General features: G+C 38.1%; 1 protein-coding gene across 3 annotated transcripts in view; it reads right to left on the bottom strand.

Moving 5' to 3' along the window:
• tspan9a (tetraspanin 9a) overlaps positions 1-22,363 on the bottom strand; it is a 169,030-nt gene extending 146,667 nt beyond the window's left edge. For all 3 annotated transcript variants that reach the window (XM_057347715.1, XM_057347718.1, XM_057347714.1), the window contains exons 1-2: positions 22,127-22,363; positions 3,091-3,139 (exon numbers count right to left, since the gene is read on the bottom strand). The gene's annotated coding sequence lies outside the window, so the exon portion shown is untranslated. The remainder of the gene's footprint in view (positions 1-3,090; positions 3,140-22,126) is intronic.
• Positions 22,364-24,505: the final 2,142 nt, after the last annotated feature.

Here is a 24,505-nt window from a genome sequence, read left to right as displayed (position 1 = left end):
TATTACAGTCCTTCACGTGCATTACGCTCTCAGGCGTCCTGTCAGTTGGTAATACCTAGAATTTCAAAATCAAGTGCAGGTGGTAGATCCTTTTCCTATCTAGCGCCTAAACTTTGGAATAGTCTTCCCTGCACTGTCCGGGAGGCAGACACACTCTGTCAGTTTAAATCTAGACTAAAGACGCATCTTTTTAATCTTGCATACACTACTCTTCCATAATATAAATCTTCAGAGGGTTTAGGCTGCATTAGTTAGATCAACCGGAACCAAAAACACAACTGATGTACTTGTTGCATCAAAGAGTACAGAACAGTACTCTACTCTCAGCCAGTCTTGTCTCATTGTTCCAAGGTTACCACAGCGAGCAGGATGCAGTTCATGGCCTGACCTGATGGTAGAGCGGAGAATGGGAAGTGGGGACCTGACAAGAGCTGAGATGATAGAGCTGGATAAAGAAGGACGCGGTCTCTTGACATGTCTTCACCACAAAACTTCAAATGCTATTAGATTATTAATGATAATCTTAAACTATAATTTATTTTATTATTAAGTTTATTTATTTTATTTAGCCTTGTTGTGCAAGTTCTCTGGAGCTTGTGCAGAGGCAGCAGCTTTTGCCAGAGGGGAACTGGAATCCCCTGGTTGGGCCTGGGTTCTCCTGAGGTTTTTTTTCTCGATTAGAGTTTTGGGTTCCTCGCCACCGTTTGCATACTGTTTTTGCACTATCTGCCTGACCGGGGGGGCTGCTTTAGAATCTTAAAGTTTTACTTAATTAATATTGCATATAGGAATTTATTATCTGTTATATTTGACCTGTGCTTCTCTCTCCTTTATCCTAAATGTGTGCTCTCACTGAGCGTGTGTGTGTGTGCGTACTTGTCTGTGTACGTACGTGTGTGTGTGTGTGTGTGTGTGTGTGTGTGTGTGTGTGTGTGTGTGTCTGTGTGTGTGTGTTGTGTGTGTGGAGTGTTTTGTGTGTGGGTGTGTCTGTCTTCTGTGTTTTCAACCTTTTCTTGTTTTTGCAGGTACAACTTTGATTGTTTTGCTTGTAGTCAATGTGTCTCATGTACAGCTGCTTTGTAACAATGAAAATTGTAAAAGCGCTATATAAATAAAGTTGAGTTGAGTTGAGTTCTGATGAACACGGAGAAAGCTATTTGGAAGAATGCTTGTAACCAAACAGTTCTTGGCCACCATTGACTACCATGCTACAAACCGGCTACAATGGTTCGGTGGAAAATCACCCAAAATACTATTTGACATTTACAAGAAAAACTTTCATAATTAGGGGTTACTGAACTGTTGTATTGCATAAGTCACGTCACAGTACAACTACATTATATTGCATGGCTAATTTCGTCACGCCCTCAGCAGACTCAGACAGGAACGAGCGTGCCGTTGTATCCTGACGTTCACACAACACTGGATCTTAGAAAGGTATAAATCACAGGGAACCCATTTTTTATGGCCAATTATGGAATTAGGTAGCTTTGCATCAACACCTAACCTTTATTATTAACTTGAGGATGAGGATTCAACCTGTGTGCAGAGCAAAGACAAGTAAGACCAAAGGTAGACATTCTTATGACATCTTCGAGTCCAAACTTGCTTAAAAGCCATCAATATCATGACTTTTAACTAAATAATTATACAGAACTTCATGTGCTCCTAAAGAAACCTGGGTGTGGAGTCAAAACTTGCTGTGCGCCACAGCTCTAGGCAGTGAACACCTCACTTATTTGCTTCAGGGAATGCTGTCACAATGGACATCAGGCGATTTTAAAACCTGCCAGGCCAGCATACCAAACAGGGCATCGATATTCCCGGCAGATGAAGATGCCGACATTTGTAGGACTTCATTTTAGCAACTATTTTGTCTAAATTCAGTCCAACCCTCTTGAGAGACTGTGCCAAAACATTGCTCTCTGCATTTCCATATGGCAACAATGGTTCAACCAATGGCAGGAGTTTGGTATGGGACTATCTGTTTTCCAGACTATCAAAGACAGGAGAGTATTCTGGAAACCACTAAATTCATCAAATTCATTTGGTTACACAAATGGCATTGAACTAAAACACATCAACGTAAACGTCTTTCAACAGTTTTAGTCTTTATGTATTCCTACGGCAAGAACTATTCAAGGGCATTAGAAACATTGAACTTCACCAAATAACGTTGACTTTGAGTCAGACCTAAACGCAAAGCTAATTTACAAGCTAATGTATAATTTTGCCTCTAGTGCTGGTGGTTCAGCACCTGGTCTCCTTCATTTAATGACAGTTACAGAGATGTTACAGCATGATTTTAACAGCCCTTCTTCTCATCTTCTCAAGGCATTAATTACAACCCTACTGAGATACAGCACTTTAATATTCTCCTGCTCAGTTTTAATGTACTAAAGGTAGCATGCTCCCTGCAGAGAAGAACAAATGCAGAAAACAGGAAATCTTTTTCCTTTCGAAATGAAAACAGGCCCAAAGAGACTGCCTGACCGCAGACCAGCCCTTGCTCTCTGCTGTACAACTCTATTAAAGGAATAGTTCACACAAAAATGTTGTCATCATTTGCTCACCCTCCAGTTGTTTCAAACCTGTTTCTTCTTTGTGATGAACACAAATAAATATATTTTAATGGCCGTTTTGGGTCAACGTTGACTCCCATAGTAGGATAAAAATCTATAATGGGAGTCAATGGTGACACTAAACAGCTGAGTTACAAACATTAAAATATCTTCATTTGTGTTCTGCACAACAAAGACATGTATACAGGTTTGTAACAACTGAAGGGTGAGCAAATGACGACAAAAATGTTCATTTTTGGGTAAACTATTCCCTTACAACACTATCTCATTCACAGACAAATCTGAAAAGACTAAAAAGAAAAAAATGAAATTAATCCTTCTTATTTTAACCTAATTGCTGAGAAAATTCCCTGATGAGTGCTATTCAATAGCGCATTCTGACCCATTTCCTTAAATGGTTTACCAGGAAAATATTAAAATGGAAGACAGAGTCATAATAATTGAGCCCTGTGAACAAATAATGACAGAAAATGTCAAGGTCATTACTGCTGTTGAGTTCGGTTCTTACCAGGTTTAACAGAAAAATGGATGGAGGGTAAAGCAGATGTGGCCCAGTCCTGTTGAAAAAAAAAGAGAGATATTTCAGAATAACAAAATTTAATTTTTTCATCACGTTGTTTCTTTATAAGACTGAAATGCTACTCACTGCTCCAATGGACAGATGGTCATTGGTAATATTTCCTTAAGTCACAAAAACTAGTGTGTAAAACTATTAAATTCTCAACCATGCTGTCCAACGCTGTTAAAAACAACGCAAACGTCTACTTTATCATTATCATCCCATTAATAATAAGTAATAATTTTAACACCCTACAAACCATGAAAAAGTACCTCTTACAAATCTCTCAAGTCGAGTTTCCTGTAGCTCAGTGGTTAGAGCAAGGTGCTAGAAATGCCAAGGTCATGGGTTCGATCCCAGGGATTGCACATATTCAGAAACAAGTGTATAGTATAATGCAATGTAAGTCGCTTTAGATAAAAGCATCTGCCAAATGCATAAAAATGTAAAATGTAGTCATCAGCAGGGGCGGTTCTAGGGTGAGCGGATATCCGGGGCTTAGCCAAGAGACATCCACATATGTGTTCAAATACACATTTTGCGTCTAAAAACGTGTGTGGAAAATGCGTTTTTTCAAAGTGGATCTTGGGCTGTCGTGCATCTGTTGCTGCTAACCAACCATAAGGGGCTGTGTCCACAGAGTTGATTTTACGCAGCTGAAAACACCCGCTGCAGGCGCATATGAGCTGAGCGTTCTGCCCCAAGTTGAGCATTTTTCAACTCTGGGCGCCCGGTCGAACCCCGGCGCCGAGCGTGGGGAAAAAACGGCAGCTGCTCGCGTTTTCAAAAAGCGCAGCGTTTTCGTTGGAAACTATTGAAAAAACACGCTGTACACCGGCTGAAACGGCGTGAAGACGCGAACCTGGCAAAGGATATGGATTTTCAGCACAGACTTGCCTGGAAAAAGCTTGCCTCGTGTCTACATTTAAAATAACGAACTTGTGCGTGCAAGAGACACGAATTTGAACGGCCCTTAAGTAATTCGTGCAGGGCATGGTAATAAAAACATTCAGGGCTTTACTGAAAACATTCGGGGCTTAAGCCCCCTTAACCCACCCCTAGCACCGCCCCTGGTCATCAGACACATGAACCCACAAAGATGCTTTAGTGCAACTTTGGTTACATAAACAGGATTACAGGACATACTTGAAGTATGAGAGCCATGACACATCATATGTGACCCTGGATCACAAAATCAGTCTTCAGTAGCACGGGAACATTTTTAGTAAAAGACAAAAATACATTGTGTGGGTCAAAATTATCGATTTTTCTTTTATGCCAAAAATCATTAGGATATTAAGTAAAGATCATGTTCCATTAAGATATTTTGTAAATTTCCTGCCTTAAATATATAAAAACTTTATTTTTGTGAGTGGATGGTCTGCCACAGTGCCCCTGATTAACAACTTCAAAGGCTATTTTCTCAATATTTTGATTTTTGCGCTCTCAAATTCCAGAGTTTTAAACGGTTGTATCTCAGCCAGATATTGTCCTATTCTAACAACTCATATATCTATAGAAAGCTTATTTATTTATTTATATTTATTTAGCTTTCAGATTATGTAAAAATCTCAATTTCGAAAAATTGACCCATAAGACTGGTTTTGTTGTCCAGGGTCACATATTGTGAACCTCTTGATCTAAGTAAAGACAGCAGTGTGATGTTCACATGTGACATGAACCATCCACAGTAGATGTGTGTTCATCGTGTCATGTTATCAATATCCTGCACGTGTCTGGTTTTAACTTTTGATGCTGCTAAACCAGAGAGAAGCAGAAGCCAAGTGGCATTCTATACATTCAGACTGAATGACTGGATGAGCCGTGTTTCCTCTTAACAGCTGCTCTGTCACTCTCTGTTGACCACTTTTTCTTTTTCCTCTCTTTTTTTCCAAATCTCCAACAAGAAGGTTTTTTTTTTCTATTGTACATCCGTTTGTGAAACATTGTCACACGCCAGCACACTGGAAAGAAAGCTCTGGAAACATGTCTATAGAACATGCACACTGATGTTTTACATCAATAATGTCATACAAGTCATAATAATTCCAGTATTTCCCTGCGGCCTACTTACAATGTTATTTTTTACTAATAATTTACTTTCTCTGTGACTTTTTCCACTCTCTCTGTGACCCTTACTGTAGATTAATTGGCTGTGCCTTTAATACTTATGTAAATAACCTTTTCAAAAACCAGAGCTTTCTTGCGCTTTCAAAAAGGTTGTGCGTCTGTTTTTGGGTCAAGTACAGTTTGTGCTGCCTCATCCTTCAACAGCAGTTGCTTAGCAAAGCCTCCATAAGTTCCCAAAAAAATCTGCGCTAGGGATGTCACTGTATACCAGTATTGACAATAACCATGATATAAAAAACCATGATTATAAATATCGTGTTAATTGCAGACACATGAAAATATCGTAAATAAATAAGCACCTGTTTTAAGTTTTGCTTTAAAGGTGTTGTGTGTATTTTTTTGCAGGATCTTTTGACAGAAATGCAATATAATTTACATTACTATGTCTTCAGAGGTGAATAAAGACCTTGCATAATGAAGTGTTATGTTGTTATTACCTTAGAATGAGCTATTTCTATCTACATACATCACAGGTCCCCTACATGGAATTCGGCATGTTGTTTCTACAGACAAACTGCTCTACAGAGTGAGTTTCATAAATACATTATCTCCTTTGTGAAAGAAGAAAAAACGTTTCGACATCTTTGTTCTGTGTCAGCTCCCGTAGTGCTTCGACAGGGAGGAGTGAAGTGAGCCGTTGGTTGCAATGCGCAAACTCACCACTAGATGCTGCTAAATTTCATACACTGGACGATTAAGAGCTACAATGGTTATAAACTCGCTCTAATCCTAACAGTGGGTTCACACCAAACGCGAATTAAGCGTTTTGCGCAAGTAAATGACATACAAAGTCAATGCAAAGACGCATGTAGACGCGAACTCGCGGCAGGCGGTGAGAATGACGTGAATTGGGCGGTGCGATTGCCGCAAACGCCCGTCAATCTCATCTTCCGCGAAGGTCGAAAGTATTTGTCAGATCGCGTCACTCACGCGAAAATAAAACAAAATTCCTGCGAGTAATCAAGAGCGTGGAACGCGATTGTTCGCGTTTGGTGTGAAACCAGCATGACACTCAATGTTTTATTTGTTGCCAAAAGAAGAAAACCCAAAATAACCTAATTAAAGATGAATTTGACTGATAGCATTATTTGTCCATAAAAATATTGTAATAGATATTGCATTGTAGAATGAACTCACAAACAAATTTCTCACAAAAGTACCCAATTAATGTCTTAATTTTTAAATCTATTTTAACCTTCTGAAAACAAGACACCCCTTCAACAAGGTTAACCGGGTTAAAGATATAAATAGTCTGAATATATTACGGGGGTGAATATCAGCCTGTTAACCTTGCCCAAAAGCAATTACTAGACGAGCAATGAAAAAAGGAAGCACTTGTCTGCACAACATCACTGCCTCATTTCAAAATCACTCATGTGGAGGCCAAAGCCCACAGTGCTCAGTAGCCCAGTATTTCTAGATTCGAGTTCCAACTGTCTTTCCTATGAAGACCAACCATCCTTGTCGGGTTAACTTGGCCTACATTCAGTAAACACCAGCATGGCTGCATAGCCTCTCACTGACACCCTCGATTCATCGGCCTGCTGTTGAGCGCCGGACAATGGGTGTGGAGTGCATTCAGTTCTCCCTCATTGAAAGTCTTATCCAAACACAGCCAGTGCATCACAACACATCGTGCCAAGGCAGACTGGATGCTTTCAAACTCCCATTTGGAGCAACAAAGCATCATGGGATGAGAGACAGGTTACGTAAGACTTGAGTAAATCCACCTATATAACGTAACATCAGTGTTATAAATTGAACATAAATTGACCTTTACAGTAGTCCTTTACCTCCTAAGACCCGAGCTTTGGTTTGGCTTGCATTTTAGATTTCTTCTAGCTATTTGGGGTTAGGAGGAACCAATAAATATAATAACCAAATATTATATTTGAACATGAAGCTCTTTTTGAAAAAAACGATGTCCACACATGTGGACAATCGGTCTCTGTATCCACAGAAAACAGTCAAGACACCATTGTGTAATAAAGTACAAATCTATTTTATTGACAGCCTGAGTACACTGGGGGAAGTGTGGGAATGCTGTGGGTACACTGGGGGAAGTGTGGGCTGTGTGTGCGCATGCTGTGGGTACACTTGGGTAAGTGTGGGAATGCTGTGGGTACACTGGGGGGAAGTGTGGGAATGCTGTGGGTACACCGGGGGAAATGTGGGCACCCCGGGGAAGTGTGGGCTGGGTGTGGGTACACTTGGTAAAGTGTGGGCAAAGTGTGGGCTTGGCCCCATGGTACTGCTTGCAGTCGTTGTGTAAATTGATGTTTTCAATCAAATTCTTCCCAAACTACGTTTTCACAGTTATTTAAAAACAGTTATTTTTTAATACATTTTTACATTTTCAACTTAGCAAAGTCCCATTGTCCACACGTGTGGACATCAAGTTTAGAGGCATAGTACATCTTTACCGTTGCAAAAATGTGTCAAATTTGCATGCCATATTAATCATACAACACTACTATGCATAACTTAACAAGAAGCAACAATGACATTTTATTACATTTTTTACCTTTTGGACGTTTTGGCCTGCCATAGCTGCCTTTATTTTTCAGATGTGTTCGCCGCCATCTTGAAATTTTTATGTAAAGTATTTTTCTCTTCTGACACCACCAGATGGCAGTGTAAAGGTCCATGTTTGTGAAAAACAGGTTCCAGTTACACAGAATTAAGTATTATCGTGCACACAACCAAAAATGTGATGTCCACACATGCGGACGCCAGGTCGTAGGAGGTTAAGAGCAAAAAGTTAAGATAATCTATGCGAAAATGCAAACACCACATTTTACATACAGGAAAATTCAGTATGACTTAAGCCTGGAACACAGTGTGTGATTTTTTTCTGTCTCATACAATTGCTGTTGTATTGCACAATATGACTTAAAGGTGCAGTATATTAAATTTAGCAGCATCTAGCGGTGTGACTGTGTATTGCAACCAACGGCTCACCCCTCCCTTTCGAAGCTCTACGATGGCTAAAACTGGACAAAGATGTCATCACGTTTTTGCTTCTTTGCCGAAGGAGATAACGTATTTATGAAACGCTCAGAGCACCGTCACAAAAAAAGCATCAACCCAACAAACCTCACGAAACTGAGATGTCCTCTACTCTGACCTCATTTCCTGTGGGTAACAGATGTAAGATTATAATGATGATAGCCTAATTATCATCTACAGCTGAAATCTGAAGTACAGTACTCGGGATGGAAATTGGAAACACTTCAGCGAGGTCAATTTCAGTCATGCCAAAACGTAATATACGACTTTTATCTCTGGACAGTAAAATCCAGCAATTTTGTAGCCCTAAAAGTCCATTCTATTTGAGTCTGATCCTGCCATATCAATCAGTCACACAGGCTATTCACTGTGCTGAGACATGGGGGATGAAATGGGCTAAAAATGCTCATCACTGTGAGGACATCACTCACAGGAGCTCAGTGGCTCACGGTGGTCTGGCCAGATGGCTGAAAGCAGAAGCAGAGAGAAATATGGCCGCTGTAGAAAGCAGTCAGGCTCCGGGCCAGAGGCTATAGCTCAATTTAAAGCTGCTCTACAAGAACTAATGATACAAAAAAGTTTAAAGCATCAGATTAAACAAAAGCGTTACACTCACTGTCAGACGGTTATTAGCGGTTATTTGCTAAAGAAAAGCATGACTATTGCTATTGCTCACACAGGTTCGGGATTTATAACAAACTTTAAATCAGAAGTAATAAATTAAGGAGTATAACTCATCCCACACCGTTTGTAATATTAAAACAAGTGAGACCTCAATTTATATGGCAGGGAAGTGTCTGTGATTCAGTGTTATACAATCAGTAAATTAGAAATGTAAAAATAACAAATGACGCCAGCTCTGTTTTATTGAGTGATTCTGTTTTTATCGATTTCTCAGACTAGGAACCTGCTACAAATTTAAGTAAAACGTTCTAAAATAAATTAAAGATCACCTTAGGCTTTCTTAGCATTGGACTATCTACAAGAATGATTTACCTTAAAATAGACAGGGCAAAACTAAAGGGAGACTTTCTCTAGCGGATAACCCTGGCCCAAAAATATATTGGGCACTTATGCCTTCTAAAACCTTGCACAGGTATATCCATATTTCCTGGTTTTTATTTTTTGCCACAAATCATTATTATTAGTCACCCTTTATTTTTGTCTCTGGGTTTTGCAAATATATCAAACGTTTAAAAGGGTCATATGGCGCGAATATGTGTTTTTCTGTGTCTTTGGTGTGTTGTCCATGCATGTATTAGACACGTACAATTGCAAAAATTAAAGTGTCGGAACAAAAGATTCATTCTATCTAAAAGCGAATGCTCACCCAGACCTGCCTGAAACGCCTCGTGTAACCACACCCCCACAAATCTACGTCAGTTCATGGTATGAGTTGACTAAGACCGCAAGTAAGGTGGGCGTACCTGTCAGTACAATTGCTTTGGAACCTGATGTTCCAAATATGGTAAGAGGCGTTACATTTCCATCCCACGCTTGCAGTATTCGCACTGGTTAACTGGCCAATCATAGCACACCTCGTTTTTCAGAGCGATAAAAAATCTGCACGTTTCAGAGAGGCGGAGCAAAGAGGAGATACAAACATGCTCGGTATGTGGAAAATACAGCGTTTTTTAACCTTAAATGGTGTAGACACATTGCATTACATCTAAAACAAACGATAATATACGTTTCAGCCGTGTCATATCACCCGTTTAAAAAGTGCTTGACAACACGGTTTTTAATCATTTACAAAGTACAGTGCTTTTTCCTGAAAAACAGCGAATCTGGACATCCAAGGTTTTGTAAGGAGAGCAATGATATCAAAGAGCAATCCGCAAAATAAATAGAATTAGAATTAACTTTACTTCAAGCCATTTTAAACAACTGGTCCTATCTAGTTTTTAGCTAGCCCTCAATTTCACACAGATGTCCTACCAGAAAATCCACATGTGTACTTCATCACATTAACTATATGGACTTGTTCCAATAAGATTGAAAATCAGAAAGTGTTCAGATACAGTGCTTTGTCAAACACACGCAGCCAAGTTCACACTCTCCCAGCTGTTTTCCTCTCACATTGGCAAAGAAGCAGATCACACACGCACCACAGCTAATAAACTCAAGTAAAAGCTAAGAAAACTTTCTTGGCCAAGCATAAGAGCTACTGAACACGTTTTAAAAAGGGAGCTGAAAATAGGTGATAAGCTTGATGGAAATGGAGGTGGTATAGAACTAGCTTTAGTTCATCAACATCGCAAATGTTTCAAGAAGAGAGACCGAAAACCAGATTTAGCTTACAGAAGCACTTGAATACGGTCTGAGCATTTTCTATTTTGTGAGTAATGTCTGTGACAATAACAGTGACTGAAGTAAATATCAAAGATGGAAACATCCACAACACATGAAAGCCCTAAAAATCTAAAGGTGACACTTCAGAGATAAAATGCAAATTGTCATTTCACCTAACCGAGTATGAACAGAATCATTTTTAATACAATACAAAACAAATATATTGTGCTCGTGTGAATTTAAGAAACAAATACATGGAGCAAAAGTTACCACTGCTTTTATTTATATTATTTATTTCTGACAGTCAGTGCAATATTTGCTTTGACTCTTACTGTTAGCTCTGCGTGAGCGAAAAGATTTCAACAGCAGGTATCACTAAAACCTAACCACATGTGAAAAAAGTCTAAACCTAAAAACAGAATAGGGCCCGCCACACAAACCCTTTTAAAAAAGTTATGCTTTAAATGTTACATATTTATGCCAATAAGAGCACATCTGCCACATCAAGCATTTCATTTAGAAAGGCAAGAAAGGAAACAGTTGATATTATGAAGTTATGATCGTATAAAATGTTATAAAACAAGCAAGCCAGAACGGCCATAGCTATGGTTTAGCTTTAGTACTTGACTTGTGTCTTCAGCAACATATTTTTCTTCTTGGTAAAATTGTTTAAACATTATGTTTATGCAATTTCATCTAAATTTACCAGAAATGTACCCAAATTAATACTTTCTTTGCACTTAGCATGTTAACCAAACAGTTCAGTAACCTTAACAATAAGACACTGTTTTTCCATGCATCACTAGATAATGATGACTGTCAGCGACAAAATTACACAGCATGTGCTTCTATAATGCCACACCTTCAAACAGAAAACAAACTCTCCAAAAACAGCCATTAGGAACATAGCAATTATAAAAAAGCCATTAAAGAACAAAGGATTATCAGACACTGTAACCTAAACCTGAGCGACAAAGACTAAGATATTATTTTATATATTGTTTAAGAACCATTATATATCCATAGAGACTACTGAAACAACGGATAAAACATTTTGTTCGAAAATGTTAAACAACAGATATGGAAATTTCTACAACGTTTTTAACCTGTAGATATAAAACCCTGTCAAGCAGCTTTGCTGAAATTCAGATATTAGCCACATAAAAAGAAATGCATTGAAACAAGGGGTGCCAATGTCGGACATGAAAACCAGGTTAGAATTATGGGACAAACTATACTGACCCTCATACGCACATTTTTCTAGGCATGAAGTCTAAATTCAGAATCTGTGTGGTCCTATTTACAGTTTTACAAAACCATTACAGACAAGAGGAAATATTCATTTCAATACACTAGGGATGTAACGATTCACCGAGCCGGTTGAAAATCGATTATAATGTGTGACGATTCAAATCGGTTGAGGTTTGAACTGAATCGCAATACATTTTTTGAACAGCAGGGGCCGCCATGTTCACTGCAAACCTAAACGTGGACATGCTGATATTTCTTAAATGCAAAAAAATCCAAGAAAAGCTCAGACAGTATTAGTTTGTTTATATTAAAGAGACTTTTTATATTATTAATTTGTTATAAAATTGCAGTTTAGTTTTGTTATTTGAAATAAAACATAATTTTATTATACAAAGAAACGTGAAGCATTTAAGAAATAATGCAAGGGAAGTTGTTCATTTCTAATTTGTTTCAACTCATTTTGTAAAAATAAATCGTGAGTAAATCGTGAATAAATCGCATCGTGAGATCAGAATCGTGAATCACATCGCATCGCGAGCTGAGTGAATCATTATATCCCTACAATACACAATTCACAAATACTAATAAAAGAAATAGCTTGAACACTTATGCAACGTCAAAACCTCTATATCAACAGATTCTGGAGAATCTTATGAGAAACTACAAACTAACTACAGTCCTATGGCAATTCACTGCAATGTAAACAATTAAGCAGCAGCTAAAGTCATGATATTAAAGGTCCAGTGTATATAATTTAGCGGCATCTAGCGCTAAGGTTGCGAATTGCAACCAACTGCTCACTCCACCCCTCCCTTTTTAAGGCTGAAACAGAACTGAGATGTCGTCACGTATTTGCTTCTTTGCCGAAGGAGATTACGTATTAACGAGATGCGCTCTGTAGAGCAGTTTGCCTGTTTAGGGCTACTGTAGAAACAACATGGTGAATCTCATGCAAAGCGACCCGCAGTGTATGTACTGTAGATAGAAATAGCTCATTCTAAGGTAATAAAAACATGACGCTTCATTATGTAAGGTCTTTATACACATCTGAAGACATAGTTAAGTATATTATATTGCATTTCTGTCAATACATTCTCCCAAAAAAATTGTACACACTGGACCTTTAAGTATCTAAAGACTTGCCTTTACACACCTGAATAGAGAACACTAGGTCTGGTCTGTTATTGTGAGACGCATGCTAAAACTGGGCTAAAGAAACACAGACCGAGGAAATGAGAAAGAACAGAAATCCGAGTTTGAGTGTTCCAGATGTGCACCAAGTGCTGACCGCCACAAATCTACAAAGTAAAGTATGAGGAATATGGCCAACCCGTTCTCACTCCCGACGCGTCACATATTTACGCTCCGTCAGCGCCCCACGGCGTCACTTTTGAACGCGCAGGGTACCCTTCCAAAATAAAGGAAGAAAGTAGCTTTAAGAAAGATGTGCTTTAAATATGGTAAAGTGTTGAGAGTTTACATATAACATAAACAATGATTTGTATTAATTTCTAATTGATTTATTAATGTATTAAATACATTTTAATGACGTTCAAGTGATTACTTTTTCTTATCTCACCCCACGACTCTGGTGCCATCAAATTAAGGGCTGGTGCCACCAATGAATAACTTGGTAGCACCAGTGCCACCTCTCTCAAGTGTTAGTCTAGAGCCCTGTATGGTATTAATATTCCCACTCCAACCACTTCAGGCAAACTGGTTCATCTATAGCAGTATTAGACCCCACACTGAAAGTTCACATGAGGACAGCTAAATATGAAAAAACAAAAACATCTCCGCCCGTTTCAGATGCTCTCCTGTAATGCAAAACAGCATTAATACAAATGTCTCTAAAAAAAGACAGGGCAAGAACAATGAATGTCTTGGGAAGCTCATACATTTGTGAGCAGCGTTCAATCTGCTGTTATGTCCAGTAATGTGATACAGGAGAAAGCTCAGGAACGAATTAGTGTGATTGAGAAATAAATGATCCGGGTGCAGCGGCTCTGCCGGGACGCTGGGCAATCGAAAAGCTTTCTGCTGCCGTCAGATAGGCTAATGACCACATTAAAGCCATGTCAAATATGGTTTATATCAGGGCGACAGACGCGGCCGCACGGCTGCCAAACGAAACGCCTTCGGCTATACTCTTAAGATCAACGGCCTTCTGGAATGCCAGGAAAATGTCCCAAATGTGCGGTTGCACTTTTTGTGAAAAGTTAAATCTGAAATGGGAAAATAAATCAGATATGCATTTAGTAAACTAAGATATAAATCAATTTATTGAAACACTATAGACTGTTTCATCGGACACGCACGCCTGGACTGCAGTTAACATCCTGTCCATGTTTGTTAATTGGTCTGGCTAGTGTTTATATTTAATTTAATTTATGTTAATATTATTTTATTATATAATAATTATATTAAATAAACGATTTGCTGAATTTTGTTGTATGTTCATTTTATTAAATGGGTCCTGTAGTTTTGTCACATTTAAAGAAACTGTATGGTACATTGACATCTAGTGGTTGAGATTGGTATCGCAGTCTAAATTCTCAATATTGGAGAGGCAAGTTTAGCCAAGTAAGTAGGTTTTAACATGTCATTCCCAACACCATTCGTTCAATACTGTACGCTTTCAAACTACACTGTCACACCCTTACATATTACTTATTACACGGCTTGTTGGAATGCTTGATTCTGATTGGCCAGAGGCGACATTTCCAGGTTCTTTATTCCCAGATAACAACCTCTTAAAACTAATAACACACGGTAACCCGGATGCAGCAAATCATTTTGACGGGTTTTTTTTGACAAATTAAATATAAATATGTATTTTAATAACATGTATGACATTATATTTACAAATGGTTAAACCAAATTGCTTGTTCGTGACATTTGAATGTCGTTTCTTACCTTAAAACTGAAAATAAATGGATTTTCCTCATGAAAGGTCTGCATTCGGTAAAAATGAGCTAATAAAATGTTTCAAATTCCCATTTCATGTCCAGTTTTTCTCATGTGGCAAGTAGCCGTGTAATAAGCGGGATAATGTTCAAGCAGCCGGCTGTTATCGAGAAATAAGCCCTTCAGTGTGATACAAGACCCTCCGCTTCGCTTATTTCTGTGATAACAATCGGCTGCTTGTACATTATCCCTTACATATATTACATATTAAAGGAATAAATCTTTCATTCTTTCATAATTGTCTCATGTTGTCTTTCCTTCATGTAACCCAAAAGGCACATTTTCAAAACTGGCCTATCTTCTCTATATAGTAAAAGTGAATGGGACTGGAGATCTTCTGAAGCCACATAATATAATGTGTGGGGACTAGATATATTTTTTTCAACTTAAAATGGCAAGGATGTTCTTTAAAATGTACTTTTTGACAAAAATGTCATACAGGTTTAAAATGACACGAAGGTGATGTAAACAATGATTTTCAATTTTGGGTGAACCAAACATGAATGATGTTCATTGTGACCAGAGTTCAGTAAAAACAACCAAAACTCTGTGAAAAAAGGCTGAGCAACGGTTACCCACATCTTTGGTGGCCACAGTGAGGCAGTAACTCCAAAAAACTCGGCTGTGTACAGCTTTACAAAAGTGCTTTTGAACAGCGTGCTGGCAGAGAGGGAATCGAGGGATGGTTGTGCCTTTCCAATAAGCTGCCTTTGTGTGCTAGCTGGGTTTCATTCAGGTAGTGAGGATGGCTCTCCAAGGCCCCATTCTCCATCCCACTGTGCTCACATGTAGGGACATTAATATACAGTATATCTAGACACAGAAGGTCAGTTTCGATTCATATATTTTGTACTGGCCATTCTAGCATTCAGACCAGAGGGACTCTCAACCCTACAAACAATCGTAAACCAAAAATACATATTAAATATATTAGTAAATGTGACATGGTCTGTGAAAACCCAGCTAAGGTCATTTTTGTAATTTAATTAATTTTGTAATGTAATTTAAAAAAATAATTAAAAAATCACATTACATAAAGTAAAGGACACTTGGTGAAAATATAACATTGATATTTTTAGGATGAGGTCATGTCAAAGACTGAAATCAATGTTTAGTAAGCCAAAATTCAGTATTTTTGATGCAAAATAATAAAACGTATTGTCAAAAAAAATCTTTAATTTTATAATTTATTATACTGGAAATTAATATTTGAGCACTGTATCTCATACTAAACACACAAAATACACACATAACCTATTTTTATGGTTATGACTACTTTGATGCTTCTAATCTCATTATTAGACTATGCGACTTTAGCCTGGATTTGACAGATGGTATAAAAAATACACTAAGGCTAAAGGATAGAAATAAACTTGCGGACCCCTCACTGATTAGCTTTATGGTTTCAGATCCAGCTGATGCAAGAAATCCTTCACAAAACAATAAATTTACCCTTTCGAAACCTTTCAATAGGCCATAGCAATGGTGCATGTGGCTTCCCTCAATTTGCTGCATGACACATCCAAGGCTAAAGTTTATGGCATCTGGCTTCAGTTAGCCGAGCTCTCGATGAGCACCAATGACACAATCACATCTCTGACACCATACACTCTCTGAACAATCTGTCACATGGCTTTGGCCTCCATACCGAGAGCAGAACCAGAGGAACCGACAGCAGCACCAAAGCTTTTGGCTCAATGATCTCTGCTCTTGGTTTTCACTGATCATTTTTCCCAAATTATGACCTAATTTCCAACTTCATAAAGCATTACCCATCAGAACGTGCCGTGGCATTTCATGGTGCAGTGGGACCAAAGTCTGAAAGTCTCGCTTTAGTCAGATCAGAAGAACCCATATGCTCTCAATTACAGCAATGGGATTCAATGTTCTGGAGGTGTCAGATGTACCAGAAACCAGATGGAATATAATTGTCATAACTTTAACAAAGCACTATGGAAATGCTGATTGATGTGATAAATCTGTTAGATTATAATTTTTTTTAATTACTTTATGTTTCTGAGCCAGTGTTGGGTGTAACTAGTTACTAAGTAATTAGTTACTGTAATTTAATTACTTTCCCCATGAAAAAGTAAAGTAAGGGATTACTCTTATTTTTTCGGTGATTTAATTACAGTTACTTCTGATGTATTTAAACTAAATACTTTGTGTAATATATGTGTGCAATAGTGGAATTGACATAAAATTTCAAAGTCTAACTTTAAAATCTGTGCTTTAATGTATAATTCTCACATTTGTAATACTTTGGTCAGTTAATAATACTACTTAATGTAGTTTTATATTATTTATTTTAATGAATTAGAAGAGCCGTTTCATGTCTATCCTTGAATCACTTAACTAATCAAGGTTGATGTAGGATATAGAAAGTAATTAGTAATAAGTAATTAAATACTTTTTGGAGAGAGTAATTTGTACAGTAATCTAATTACACTATTGAATATGTAATTAGTAACTAGTAATTCATTACTTTTTCAGAGTAACTTGCCCAACACTGTTCTGAGCATACTGTTCTAGACAGTTTCATAATGTGCAGTGTTTCTGACCTTTCTCCAAACTAATTCAAAAGGTACAGCGTGTTATTTCTGCACTGCTAGCGGCCAAAAAGGAAATGCAAAAATAATGACCAGTCACGTTTTCTAAACTAATACAGTAGTCTTTTCCTAACCTCACATCATTGAGCCAGAAGTATTAAAAACATTGAAGCATCACTAATTAATAATGTTTACTCTTTTTACACGAATAAACTTACAAATAGCTTATCTTTAGTGATCGGTGCACATTAAGCTGATACAGGCTTAGTTTTTTTAAATCAAATAAATTACACACATGAGGCCAACGATATCCAAAATAAACTAAAAGCAAGCATCTTATCTGCGCAAAAAAAACTGATTCCCATTTTACCACATCATTTAGTCTCTTAAAATAGATTCATGCACTCTGGCCTTATTAAAGCAAATAAACAAGCCTCATTTAAGTCAATTACTTTCTCATTTCCTATAATGGAATGCTGGATAAACAATCATAAAACGATGCAAGTGGAATAAATAATCTAAGTTAATGATAGCTAGCACAATGCACTCCCATAAAACAGAAGCAAGCACACCAGTTAGATAAGAACCCAACTGCAGACGAGAAATTAAGATTCAAATTACATACAACAAGGACAACAGCATCATAAGATTTAAGATGCCAGGAGTGACTGTAGATTTACAAGACTAGTATGTGACTTGTTGCATGCTATTTCGGATAAAATGAGTGAAAAATCCACAAATGCACACACATTTACAGGGTTTTTCCTGGCTCAAAATGAGGCGGAGGTGGTGCAACGCGCGTGTAGGCGGTGCAACGCGCGTGTAGGCCTACCGTCCCTTTAAGTGGCTTAACAAAACACTTATATTAAAGTTCTAAAAACATTCCAATGATGTACAGCACGTTAATTTAAAAACCATTTACAAAAAAATGAATGTAAAACACATGAACAGCTGTCAAACACAGCTAATACAGCTCTTCTACTGAACTCTTCTGCGCCTCACTGTGCTGATAACGAAACAGCGCCTCCATTGTGGCGTAATGCCGCAACTGCAGTTACAAATAACAGTCTGTTTAATGCTCGCAGTGTTTTTTGTGAAGACACCAGACATAATTTTGCAGAGAGTCGGGGGCAGCACAAAATTTGTCTGAAGCGACCGCCTCCAAATTCTCTATGCAGGAAAAACCCTGATTTAAAAGGGACATGAGCCATATCTAACAACCAGAATATGATACAGGTTTAGCATCTGACAGAGCTAAAACATCTTAGTAACCCCATAGCAACATCTCAGCAACCACATAGTAATACCCTAGCAATGGTACACAATGCAAGAACAGATCAAAACAAAAATATACAAGTCAAAATACTCCATTTGCTTTCAAATAGCAGTCTGGCAGTATCACTCCACAGGGAATACTTAAAGTGGTACTTCTTGAAGAATAATGCAGTCGGAGTTATAATACCACGTATCCTTTTACTTCCAAGCGGTAGAATGGGAGTGAATTGGGGGGCAGTTTTTTGAAGCTCCAAAAAGTGCATCCATCGATCACAGAAGGGCTCGACACGGCTCCGTGGTCTTAACAAAGGTCTTGTGAACCAAATCGATGCGTTTGTTTAAGAGAAATATCCATATTGACAACGCTATTAACGATAATGTCTAACATCTGCTGCAGGCGAACGAGAAGCTTGTTTTTACGCTAAATGATGGTGACGAAAGCTCCCGCCCAGAGGAGGCAGTGTTTCTATTGACTGAAAACAAAAAATGCTGTGTTCATCACAGGAACTTACGACACGCCTGCATCATTTGCCGGAAAAACAAGCCTCTCGTTCGCCTGCAGCGGATGTTATACATTAGCATTAATAGCATTGTCAATATGGATATTTCTCTTAAACAAACGCATCGATTTGGTTCACAAGACCTTTGTTAAGACCACAGAGCCGTGTCTAGCCGTTTTTTGATCGATGGATGCACTTTTTGGAGCTTCAAAAAACTGCCCCCCATTCACTCCCATTCTACCGTTTGGAAGTAAAACAATGAGTGGTATTATAACTCCGACTGCATTATTCTTCAAGAAGAAAATCACATTCACTTGGGATGCCTTGAGGGTGAGTAAAACACGAGGAAATTTTGATTCAGGCCTGAAGTATCACTTTAACATGTGGGCAACGTCTGTAAGAGATTTTAATGAGCAAAGAAGTACATAGCACATACACTAAATAACATACTTGAAAGAGTGTTGCTGGTAAACAAAATGCCATAAACCAGATGGTAATGGCAACCTATCCTCCCCGGAACACAAGCAAAAATACATTCACAAAAAATATCCAAGTCACCTCTCAGAAATTCATGCAGAACTACAATGTACTATCTTCAAGAAACCGAAAGACTGCTCTGACTTGTGCTGATCTTGTTCATTCAGAGAGAGAACTGACACGCTCCGCTCTTCAAAATAGAACGACTGTAAACAACAGCATGCGGTCAAGTCAGTGTCAAAATATAGACACCGAACGTTCTTGCCATATATCTATAATCATAACCAAGCTACAACACTGAGATATACGAGACAGTTGGGAAAACAAGGAAACGTGGGGAACAGGGATCATAAAATGATCTCACATTTGCAATGCTGTTTAGGATGACATTTAGGAGGGAGGGAACCAAAATGTCTTATATTTTATGACAACGTGAATGAAGTGCAGTGGTCCGTCAGGTGTATCTATAGCTCTGTCTATCTAGACTACATCATGTGTTACCAACTCAAAGGGTGTTATGTCTCAAAAACAAAGGCGGAATTGCATTTGCATCATTTCTACATGTGACATCATCAAGGGCAGTGATGTCACACACCTATTACGCCATGTGGGCTTAGTCTGACTGCTCAAAATGTCATGTGGCACAAGCTGAGCTTTCTTCTGTTTCTGCTAAGTCAGGGCATGAACTTGTCGGGCAATGTGATCCCAAGGCCGGAGACAGAGCAACTCTTGTTTCTGTTCGTCTTTGGTAATCTCTCCCTGTATTGAACAGCCTGGCACTGGGCAAATGTGCCAACGAGGTCAAAGAGAGAACAAAACTGTTGATTTAACACACGGCTCTGTCAGTAAGTTCAAAGTCAGTAACAGATAATGAGAACGCTCATGAACAACAGATTGGAAAAATAGAGCAATTAGGCATGACGTTAGAACCAACGATGATGTAAACAACACAACGACTGCAGATGTCCGAGTGACATCTATCCAAAATGGTAAATCACAAAGCAAACAAGCGTTCGATTGTGGACCCCGGTGGGCTTTAAACTGAGAATGCACGATGGAAAGCTTTGAAGCATGTTATATTGACTTTTGTAATACCTCAAAGTGACAAAAACTCCATTGAAGGTTGTGGAGCAATGAGACCCAGCTGAACGGTTTGATTAGACCAAGTTCAGTACTTACTTGGTGTGGTGGGTTTAATTACACTAAAACAGAGAAATTGAAACTGATGGGAGGGACGTGTAAGCCAAGTGCCCTTCCTGCAGTGTGCAGGATATTGCCACATGTTTTCAGAAGGCCTTGGAAAACAGCGACCATGGATTGCCAGCTTCAGGCAGGATGCAGAACTGGAACGTGGGGTCAGGGTCAAATGGATACATGGTGAACGCAAACACAACCATGTCTGAGATCACAGAGACAAAGACCGCAGTAAAATACAGAGGGAGGCTGTTTACGCAAGGCCAAAAATGTACATCTCAGACATAGTAAGAGGGGCATCAGATAACCTTTGCAGTTCTTAAAACAAGGAGCCATTAATGTGCAGGGGCCACTGACATCTACAAAAACATAAATGTCAAAAAAAATAAAAATAAAAAGTCAATCATGTAATCTGGGTAAATCATTGATGTTTTTAAATCGTTTTGATCAAGCATGTGACAGCTGAAATTGATTGTCTCCACCAGCCACTTCAGTGCATATTGATCTCTTTTCAGCTGTTGTCTCACAAAGAGCTCTGAATTTAAGCTTTGATTCCTGAAATACCTCCACGTCTGAGCTCTGACATTCCTTCACCATATCCATCCAATATATCAGCCTCTTACAACTCTATTTGCACCAACTCTATGCAAGTTATTTATGGATTTTTTTTAAACTTTGATAACTTTCGATATGATGGTTAACAGATATAGTTCATGCAAATCCAAATGAACATAAAGTGGGGTGCAAAAGATTTTAAGAAATCAAAGATTTAAAAATAAAAATGTTAGCATTTCTAAAACTTGAAGAAACCTAATTTAGTAGGCTACATTTATATTTCCTGGTCACCAATCGAATAAGCAAAAAATTCACATTCACCAAAATGAACATATCAAATTGAGAACCAATAAATTCATATTAAACTTTTCACATTGTTATGCTGATAATATCATTTGAATAAACGCATTAGAATGTATTAAATTAGAAAAACAGCATTATCAGTTATCGCTTTTTGAATGAAAGCTTGAACTTGACACTTGTACTTGAATTTAAACCGATGGTCAAGTATTGTATTGAATGTACAAGAACACATTATGTTACATAATTTAGTTACAGTACATTTCACTAATGTTTAACGAATAGTTTGCATTAACCGAAACAAAAATATTTTAATGTAAGAGTAAATCAGCAGAAGGTCTCATTTAAAAGAGAAATGGTCTCAAATCGATATAAATAGGCATATAAACAACATCAAATAATTCAACAACCTAAAGCAACATCGATTCCGTCTCATTCAGTGATTAAAGGTCAAATATAAACAAGTTTTGATAAACTTTCTCTTACCTGTCCTATATATAATCCTTAAGTGTCAAACACACCGACTCCAAAACAAAGTTTGGGGGTTGTAAAAGTCTTCGCGTCTGTCTGACTCTCCCTGCGCACCAAACGCTTCCGATTCAACTCGTCGTTCCGAAATGTGACTTTCATAAAGAATAAATCTGATTCAGACATAAATCGGACTGTCCTGTAGCCTACCTCTAAGCCCCTCGCAGCTCTTACGGGGTGATTTTGGGACTTATGAGTAGTGAGAAAGCGGAAATGCGGGTGAGAGAGGACCAGCGACTCCTACAGGCGACACAGATGATCTACTCAACAGTTCCACTGCTGTCACGTTTTGTGTAATACTGTAGATAAAATCTTCACCAGATGAAGAGTTATGACATGTGTAAATGAAAGAGAAAGAAAGAGTTTTAACATGTCATATGCATTCATTCTTATTCCTTTAATTAATCACCAATAATAATAAAATGTGGTTGTGTTGCCATACAAAAGTGTGTTGCCTTTAAGTAAGTATTGAGACACTGCCGACTCTTTTATCCAAAGCGAGTTTTATTAACCACTATATGTTTTATTTATAGCCTATGGGGCTCAAAGTAACCCATGACATTTGTGTGGATAAGAAAGTTGCAGGAACATTTGTTGCTTAGTGGTTCCTCTTTCATAGGGACATTTAAGGATGCAGACTTAGTCTTAGTAATGCTTCATTTAAGAAAAACAATTATTTGGCATGCTTAAAGATACAGTTCACCCCAAAATAAAAATTCAGTTATTAATTACTCACCTTCGAGTTGTTCCAAATCTGTATACATTTGTGTTCGGATGAACACAGAGAAAGATATTTGGAAGGATGCTTGTAACCAAACAGTTCTTAGCCAACACTGACTAGCCTAGCATAGTAGGAACATTTACAATGGTAGTCAAAAGTGCCCCAGAACTGTTTGCTTTACATTCTTCAAAATATCTAGTTTCGTGTTTAGCAGAACAAAGAAATTTACAGAGCACTTTTTCCTCAATGGTGGCCAAGAACTGTTTGGTTACAAGCATTCTTCCAAATATCTTTCTCTGTGTTCATCAGAACAAAAAAATTTTTTTATAATTATGTATATGCATTGATGCAACTGATTGAGCCCCGCGGACTGACTCTCCAACTCCAGTTCAGGCAATCCCATCACCAACCAAGAGCAAAGGGACCATCTGACCATCCCAGCTTCAGCTCAGGCAATTCCATCCCCAATCAAGAGCAAAGATGGACTACTTGTCACAATAATGCTAAATTTACAATACTTAGTATTTAATGCTAAACTTACATTACATGACAGCAGTTTGAAGTTAGCTGCACTCAGTTAAATTATGCCATTAGGCTTACTATTTTCCCTGCTTATAACATTCCTCTGTGTCTGACAAAAAATGAGACATAAACAGTTTCAACAAATGAAATTTCCTAAATCACAACTAATAAGCTCTCCCTATTATTCATAAACATTTACTCAGTAACTTCTAATCAAAGTCACTGAGTGCAGCTGTGACACGTCAGAGGGGACCTAGCCCTCCTGACTGAGACTGGTTTCTCCCGAGGTTTTTCTCTCCATTTATTTATCATTTGAATTTGGGTTCCTCGCCACAGGACCGTGTTGGCTTGCTCACCGGGAGACTGCTGATATTAGATATTAGAATGGTCTTGCTTGGTCTATAAACACCATGCACTGTGCTGTGTTTGACCTTTTCTGTGTTTTTCTGTTTTTCTCCTGTAAAGCTGATTTGGAACGATGCAGATTGTGAAAAGCGGCGTATAAATAAAATTGAATTGATTACCAATCATGCCGAAATTGTAATTTTATGAATCTGGTTCAGTTTTGTGCAAGAGCATTTGGATGAAGACAGGACAGTCATGCTTCATGTGTCCTCAGTATGTGAGCAAATCCAAACAGAGTTTCACACCTGGAGGAAAGGTTGGAAACAGAACTCATACCCTGCCTCATTTCAGACCTATTACTGTAAAAACACCTGTATGGCCCTGAAAAGAACAGGAAAAATAGAGCTGAACCAAAAAATTAACATTCTACCTTCATTTATGTAGTACAAAACCCATTTTTAGAATTTCTAAGCTATTTTCAATATAATGAAAGTAGGTGGGAACCAGGGACAGTTATGGTTACTATTCGCTCTCATTGTATGGAAAAGAAGCATTCAGAGAGCTAACTCCAAACTGGTTTAAACATGATGATGTAACAGATGACAGAAAAGACCTTTTAAGAGACATGGGAAATACTATAATCATGAACAATCACATGCAATAATTAAAGTGTTTTATGATGCATTCAGTCTTATCATATCTTTGGATCCTTCAGCAAGAAGAGTGTCATGCTCAGGGCACCAATGACA

The sequence above is a fragment of the Triplophysa rosa genome, linkage group LG12 (assembly GCF_024868665.1).
Source record: "Triplophysa rosa linkage group LG12, Trosa_1v2, whole genome shotgun sequence".
Lineage (NCBI taxonomy): Eukaryota > Metazoa > Chordata > Actinopteri > Cypriniformes > Nemacheilidae > Triplophysa > Triplophysa rosa.
This window is presented reverse-complemented; position numbering and strand designations above follow the sequence as displayed.